The following is a 6,573-nucleotide window of genomic DNA, read 5'->3' as shown; positions in this document are numbered from 1 at the left end:
GCAGAAGCGACTCTCATCGCTGAAGACGACACGTCTCCATTCGTCCCTCCATTCACGCCTGTCGCGACACCACTGGAGGCAGGCTGCACGATGTTGGGGCGTGAGCGGAAGACGGCCTAACGGTGTGCGGGACCGTAGCCCAGCTTCATGGAGACGGTTGCGAATGGTCCTCGCCGATACCCCACGAGCAATAGTGTCCCTAATTTGCTGGGAAGTGGCGGTGCGGTCCCCTACGGCACTGCGTAGGATCCTACGGTCTTGGCGTGCATCCGTGCGTCGCTGCGGTCCGGTCCCAGGTCGACGGGCACGTGCACCTTCCGCCGACCACTGGCGACAACATCGATGTACTGTGGAGACCTCACGCCCCACGTGTTGAGCAATTCGGCGGTACGTCCACCCGGCCTCCCGCATGCCCACTATACGCCCTCGCTCAAAGTCCGTCAACTGCACATACGGTTCACGTCCACGCTGTCGCGGCATGCTACCAGTGTTAAAGGCTGCGATGGAGCTCCGTATGCCACGGCAAACTGGCTGACACTGACGGCGGCGGTGCACAAATGCTGCGCAGCTAGCGCCATTCGACGGCCAACACCGCGGTTCCTGGTGTGTCCGCTGTGCCGTGCGTGTGATCATTGCTTGTACAGCCCTCTCGCAGTGTCCGGAGCAAGTATGGTGGGTCTGACACACCGGTGTCAATGTGTTCTTTTTTCCATTTCCAGGAGTGTAGCTGTGCAGTGATTTGCATGCAAGTACGTCAGATCTTTTAAAGAAAATCATCCTTTATGACAGTTAATACTTTGATACCATTGTTTCCTTAGATGCTTATCCTGTCAGACGAAATGTCTTTTGCCGAAGTCGACTTGTTAAGAAATATATTAAGAGCTTTAATAACTCGAGGTATTATAAGTGATTTTGAACCGCGAGCTTCAAAGAGAGAACTGACTGAAAACATGGAATCATAGAATGCAGCGCCGGCCGGGGTGGCCGAGTGGTTCTAGGCGCTACAGTCTGGAACCGCGTGACCACTACGGTCGCAGGTTAGAATAATGCCTCGGGCATGGATGTGTGTGATGTTCTTAGGTTAGTTAGGTTTAGGTAGTTCTAAGTTCTAGGGGACTGATGACCTCAGAAAAGTCCCATAGTGCTCAGAGCCATTTTCTTAGAATGCAGCAGACGAGCAGTCAAAACAGAAAGTGAGAGGGATACAGGACAGATAGGATGGGCAGAAAGACATAGTAGAAATGTGGAAACAGTATTCTCAAAAACTGTATGCAGGAAATCGATCCTGAAGAAGAGGAAGACTCCATCTTGCATGACGTGTTCGACCTTGCAGTAATGCAAGTAAGGAGTTGATGACATACCAGCAGAACTCATCACGGCTGATGGAGAACAGCTATATGAAGAACTGTTCCATCTCATACAAGTTATATACGAGACCGAGTAGTTCCCAACAGACCTTAAAAAATAGATCACAGTGCCAAGACCAAAGAAAGCATCTGTAAACAGATTTGAACAATACAGACCCTTAGTTTGGTAACACACGCCTCGAAGATATTGACGTCTATAATTCTAAGGCAGACAGGATAGATGCAATGATCACAACGACCGGTTTGGCTTTAGAAGAGGCGGAGACACGCGAGGAGCAATACTTGGCTTACGTCTAATTCTCGAGAAAACATAAAGAAGTGTCAAGAGACATAATTGTCTTCATCGACGTAGGAAAAGCATTTGTCAGGGTAAACTGGCTACAGCTTTTTAAAATGCTGAGAGAGATTGGCAAAAAGCATGAGGACAGAAAAGTAATGCAGAGACTGAACAGAGAGGAGGTGGCTGTGATGCCGGGGGAAAAACATCAAGAAGAGGATACTATTAAACATGGTGTACGACAGGGCTGTCCACTCTCTCCTCTTTTGTTCAATGGATATATTCAGAGTGCATTAGATGAAGCTATGGGGAAACTAGGAGCTATAGGAGGAATTGAAATTCATGGTAAGTAAATAGACATTCTGCGATTTGCTCATGATATCGGAATGTTAAGTATAGAAACTTGATAATTAAAAGCTATGCTGGCCCAGATGGAAACCACTCCCAGCACTTCCTATAGTGCGAAAGTTAATAATGGTAAAATAAAAATCTTAGTTGTGAGCAGACAAAACACCGTTGCCCAATGCCCAGTTAACTATGAGCGACTGGAGACCCTAAAGTCTTTTATCTACCTATGGAGTAAAATTACATCCCACGGAACGTCAAGAAAGGATACTGCTCTTAACAAGAGAAGACACCTTTTCAAATCTAGCAGCATAGACAAACATCTCGCGAAAAACCTCATAAAGACGTTTGTTTGGAGTGTACTACTGTGCGGAAGTGAAACATGAACACTGGAAAAAGCAGAAGAGCATAAAATAACGCCCTTTGACGTGTTACGTTACCGCAGAATGCTCAGTATATCCTGTGTGGACTAGGTATCAAACGAAGAGATGCTGCACCGAGTGGAAGAAGAGAAGAAATCAACATTCTTTTCGGGGAAGCTAAATATTCCCTAGATATTCTTTTTCAGAGCCCCTGTGCGTTCTCTGCTTCATCTAGCTATTTTAAGTTGTGTCAAATTAAGTTAGTATTTAACAATTATATACATACGCGACAATTAATAGTTACCAACACTTAAAGAAGTTGCCATATGGACGACTCAAGCACAACCGACATTCATTTAACAGCAGATCATCGTTGCCACTTATAATAACGGCAACAATCTTTCCTCTTTCGTCGCTGGCTGAACGCCAAAGATATGCTCCTCCGCTCTCGGCAGCATTTACAGAATAGAATATCTGTGGAATGATCGTATCGTACTGCTCACGTCGCCAACATCAAATGGGAATTGTAACGTAACTTTGGTATAACGCTGTCCGTATACATTTTGTGCTAAGACCGAAACTTTAATATCACACGTATTTGCCCAGTTATTTACTCATTAGTGTAACATCAATGAAGAATAATTGTTGCTACTGCGGATGAAAATTGAAATACGTCAATTGAGCAATGAAGAACAGTTACATCTGCTTAGGTAAGTAGCACAAAGGTCTAATGATAGTTATCATGTTAATAACAGGCACTTTATTTGTTGAAGGACATCGAGGCACAATGTAATGAAAAGTTAATATCGTGGTACTAGCCTGCGTCTCTGTATAGCCATATATTTGTAAGACGTTGGTAGTGTGGCAGTTTGCAGCTAGTCAGTCCGTTGAACATATACGCGTTCAGAGCAGTTCCCAGTTACAGATATGTTTTATGAGTCATTACTTCTGTATTATGCAGATCTTCAAAACATTGTGGTTACCTTAAAGAAGTCACAATAGGAAATGCTATTACTAGTACCAATTACATGGAGAATGACTTTGCGCGACTAGCAGTATGTAATTTCACTAGGGATAAAATTTTTCAAAAATATGGTACCAAGAATTTCGTATCTAAAAAATTCAGAACATACATTTAGATCCATACTTAGTCAAGTGCATGGCGGAAGACACTTTTCTACGGTGCAAGGGTTTCATCCTGTTCCATTCGCAAATGCCAGCTTAAGTACTTGTGTGCCGGCGGTAATTAGTTCAGTGTTCTCTTAGCGGGCCGTGAGATTGCGACACTTAGGAGACTGTATCATGCTCCATAGACATCACTTCGCGAAACATTGGAAGTAGGGTCTCGCAGGGCAGTAGATGTTTATCTTCAGACATCCGACAGCTCTGGATTTCCGGTATTTTCATGACACTATCCCATGGCTCAGACAAATCTCTGGGCTGTGGCCATTCGTGTTGCCCTTCTTGGTACACGTTCAATATCGCCTGCTAGTCCTATTTGGAGCAACATTCTTAGATCCATCGCACGAGTGTTTTGTACGTAATGCACTTCTTAGACTGAGTACATTTTTCCAGTATCCTACCAATAAACTGAAATCTACCATCTGATTTACCTACGATTATGCGACGATTCCACTTTATTTTTCCACACTCGGTTATACGCAGATATTTGATAGAGTTGAGTGTTTCCAATAATGATTTATTGATATTGTAGTCACAGGACGCTGCGATTTTTCGTTGTGTGAAGTGCTCAGTTTTAGTCGTTAATTTCTTAGCATTTAGAGGAAGCTGTCAATCTTTGCATCGCCTTGCAATCTTATCAATATCTGTTTGTGTATCTGTGCACTTTTTTCGAATAGTCACTACATCAACTGCGAAAGAGCCTGATATTATTAATATTGTCTGCAAGTCTATCGATACACAAGAGTCGCAGGACACCTCCCTTGGGGCACGGCTGAAGCTACTTTTACAACTGTAGACGCCTCCCGATCCAAGATAACACGCTGCATCCTCACTACCATGGAATACTCAAACCAGTCACAAATTTCGTTTTATACAGCATATGATGGTGTTTTTGTTGATGTGCGTTGGTGTGGGACTCCATCAGATGATATGTGGAAATCAAGAAATAGATTGATACATACACTTGATTGTTTTAATCCCTGGTTTTCAGGGTGGCATGTGAGTAAAGCGCGAATTGGGTTTCCTATGGCCGATGTTTTCGAAATCCATGCTGAATGACATGGAGGTATTTATTCTGTTCGATATACATGTCATTTTTTTTCAATTCGTTGTGCCCAGCAAAGGAGTACATCTGAACTCATTTAGTAATTTCTTATTTCTCCCCGGTATATCTTGTTTGGTTCACTGTGTTTCTTTTTGCGTTTTCCGGTCCAACCACGAATTTTGTCACACAGACTTCTCAGCTAATTCGTGATCGTGAATCATATTTTAAATTTTGTTCTATCTTGAAATATTTCTTCGTGAACGCCAATTTTTTTAGGTAACTTCTGTTAGACAGTTGTTGTTTTTCTTCGATAAACCTAAATTTAGAAGTTTACTGTGAACCTGTTGTTGCCCATTCTATACAAGACACCGCAAAACTGTGACCGCCGTTATCTGGTTGTGTCATTAATGTTTTCTGTAACTTTATATGTCTCCTGTGATTTATTTTTCGTTCACGTTCCATTTTCGCGTTTTGGCCCTAAGGTTTTCTGAGAATTCCAATTACTTGTTTTTAAATTATTTTTATATGGACCCTGTCACCTGTCAGTATGGTTGCAGATACGTTAAGAGCGCTTTTGTTATACTTCCGTAATTTTCCCTTTGTAATACAGATACTATTGTATCTCTCCCAGGTGAGTTCCTTTGCTCTTTATAGTCGCGCAGTTCTTTCTTTGTTAGCTTCCCGATTTAGACCCATCGTTTAATCGTTTCTCCCAGATGCTTTAGTTTGTGTACTTGGGAGATTTTGCCAAATGTGCTGATGAAAGGTTGACTGTTAAGTGTTGAACTGGTGCTTTCCATGGGTTAAAGTGCACTTTCCGTCATTCATCATGCAACGGAAAAATCGTCGAAATCTTCCATGCACTGCGTTCCCTCGCATGAAATTTTGAGCGTAGTTCCGTAGGGTTTCTTTACAAGTTGGATTATTCTTCTGGCCTCTTATTCTAGAGGATTTCAATAACATCAGCAAATGCTTGATAATGAGAGCGAATTTTATTTCAGAGACTCCTGCAAATACTGAAACCTTTACTTTCATTTTTCATCATCTAATCACTTTCCAGATCTGAACTGAATAGTAATGACATAACTCAGCCGTTTGTCTGGTCCTTGTTTTGTCTCCAGTCACTTCAGAACATTTAAAAGAAAATTTTAACTTTTGGTTTTTTGGTAGTCAGAATTTATTTTATCAGGCCCTTTGCTTTTTGTCAACTTCAATACTTCTAGTTCGAAATGGGAATCTGTACCAAGGTTACAGATGGATATGATTGGACGACAATTTTGTCGGTGATTTCTGGTATCTTTCTTGTAGACAAGTGTGACCTGAGCTAACCTCCATCTACTGGGCATAGTTTATTATTTGAGGTACCTTGATATATTATGACTGAACTGGAGCTAACTCAAAACTCAAATACTGTACAGAATCTGATGGGGATTCCATGGGCTATGGGCCGTTGTTCAGTTTCACCTGTAATAGCTGTTTCTGCACGTCATTAACACTAATATCTTTATACAACGCTCATATTTGCCGGCCGGAGTGGCCGTGCGGTTCTAGGCGCTACAGTCTGGAGCCGAGCGACCGCTACGGTCGCAGGTTCGAATCCTGCCTCGGGCATGGATGTGTGTGATGTCCTTAGGTTAGTTAGGTTTAATTAGTTCTAAGTTCTAGGCGACTGATGACCTCAGAAGTTAAGTCGCATAGTGCTCAGAGCCATTTGAACCATTTGGTTCCTTGTAAGTATCCGTTGCACCATGACGATGGTATTATATTTTTATATACCGATGGAAATACCCTCGCAAATGACACTCTTACAATCCTAGGTGTCAATTGGCGAAGCATGCACGACAAAGGATCAGAATTTTAAGCACCCCAAGAAGTAGTAGAGCTCATTTTATGTCAGGTACAGAAAGTTGACTAATTGACGGCAATCACAATATTGGCTGCTAATGTGCTAATGGCAAAAATGGCGGGAGTGGGGCACAGCATAAGGCTGCGGAG

The sequence above is a fragment of the Schistocerca cancellata genome, chromosome 6, assembly GCF_023864275.1.
Source record: "Schistocerca cancellata isolate TAMUIC-IGC-003103 chromosome 6, iqSchCanc2.1, whole genome shotgun sequence".
Lineage (NCBI taxonomy): Eukaryota > Metazoa > Arthropoda > Insecta > Orthoptera > Acrididae > Schistocerca > Schistocerca cancellata.
Note: the sequence above shows the minus strand (reverse complement) of the source record.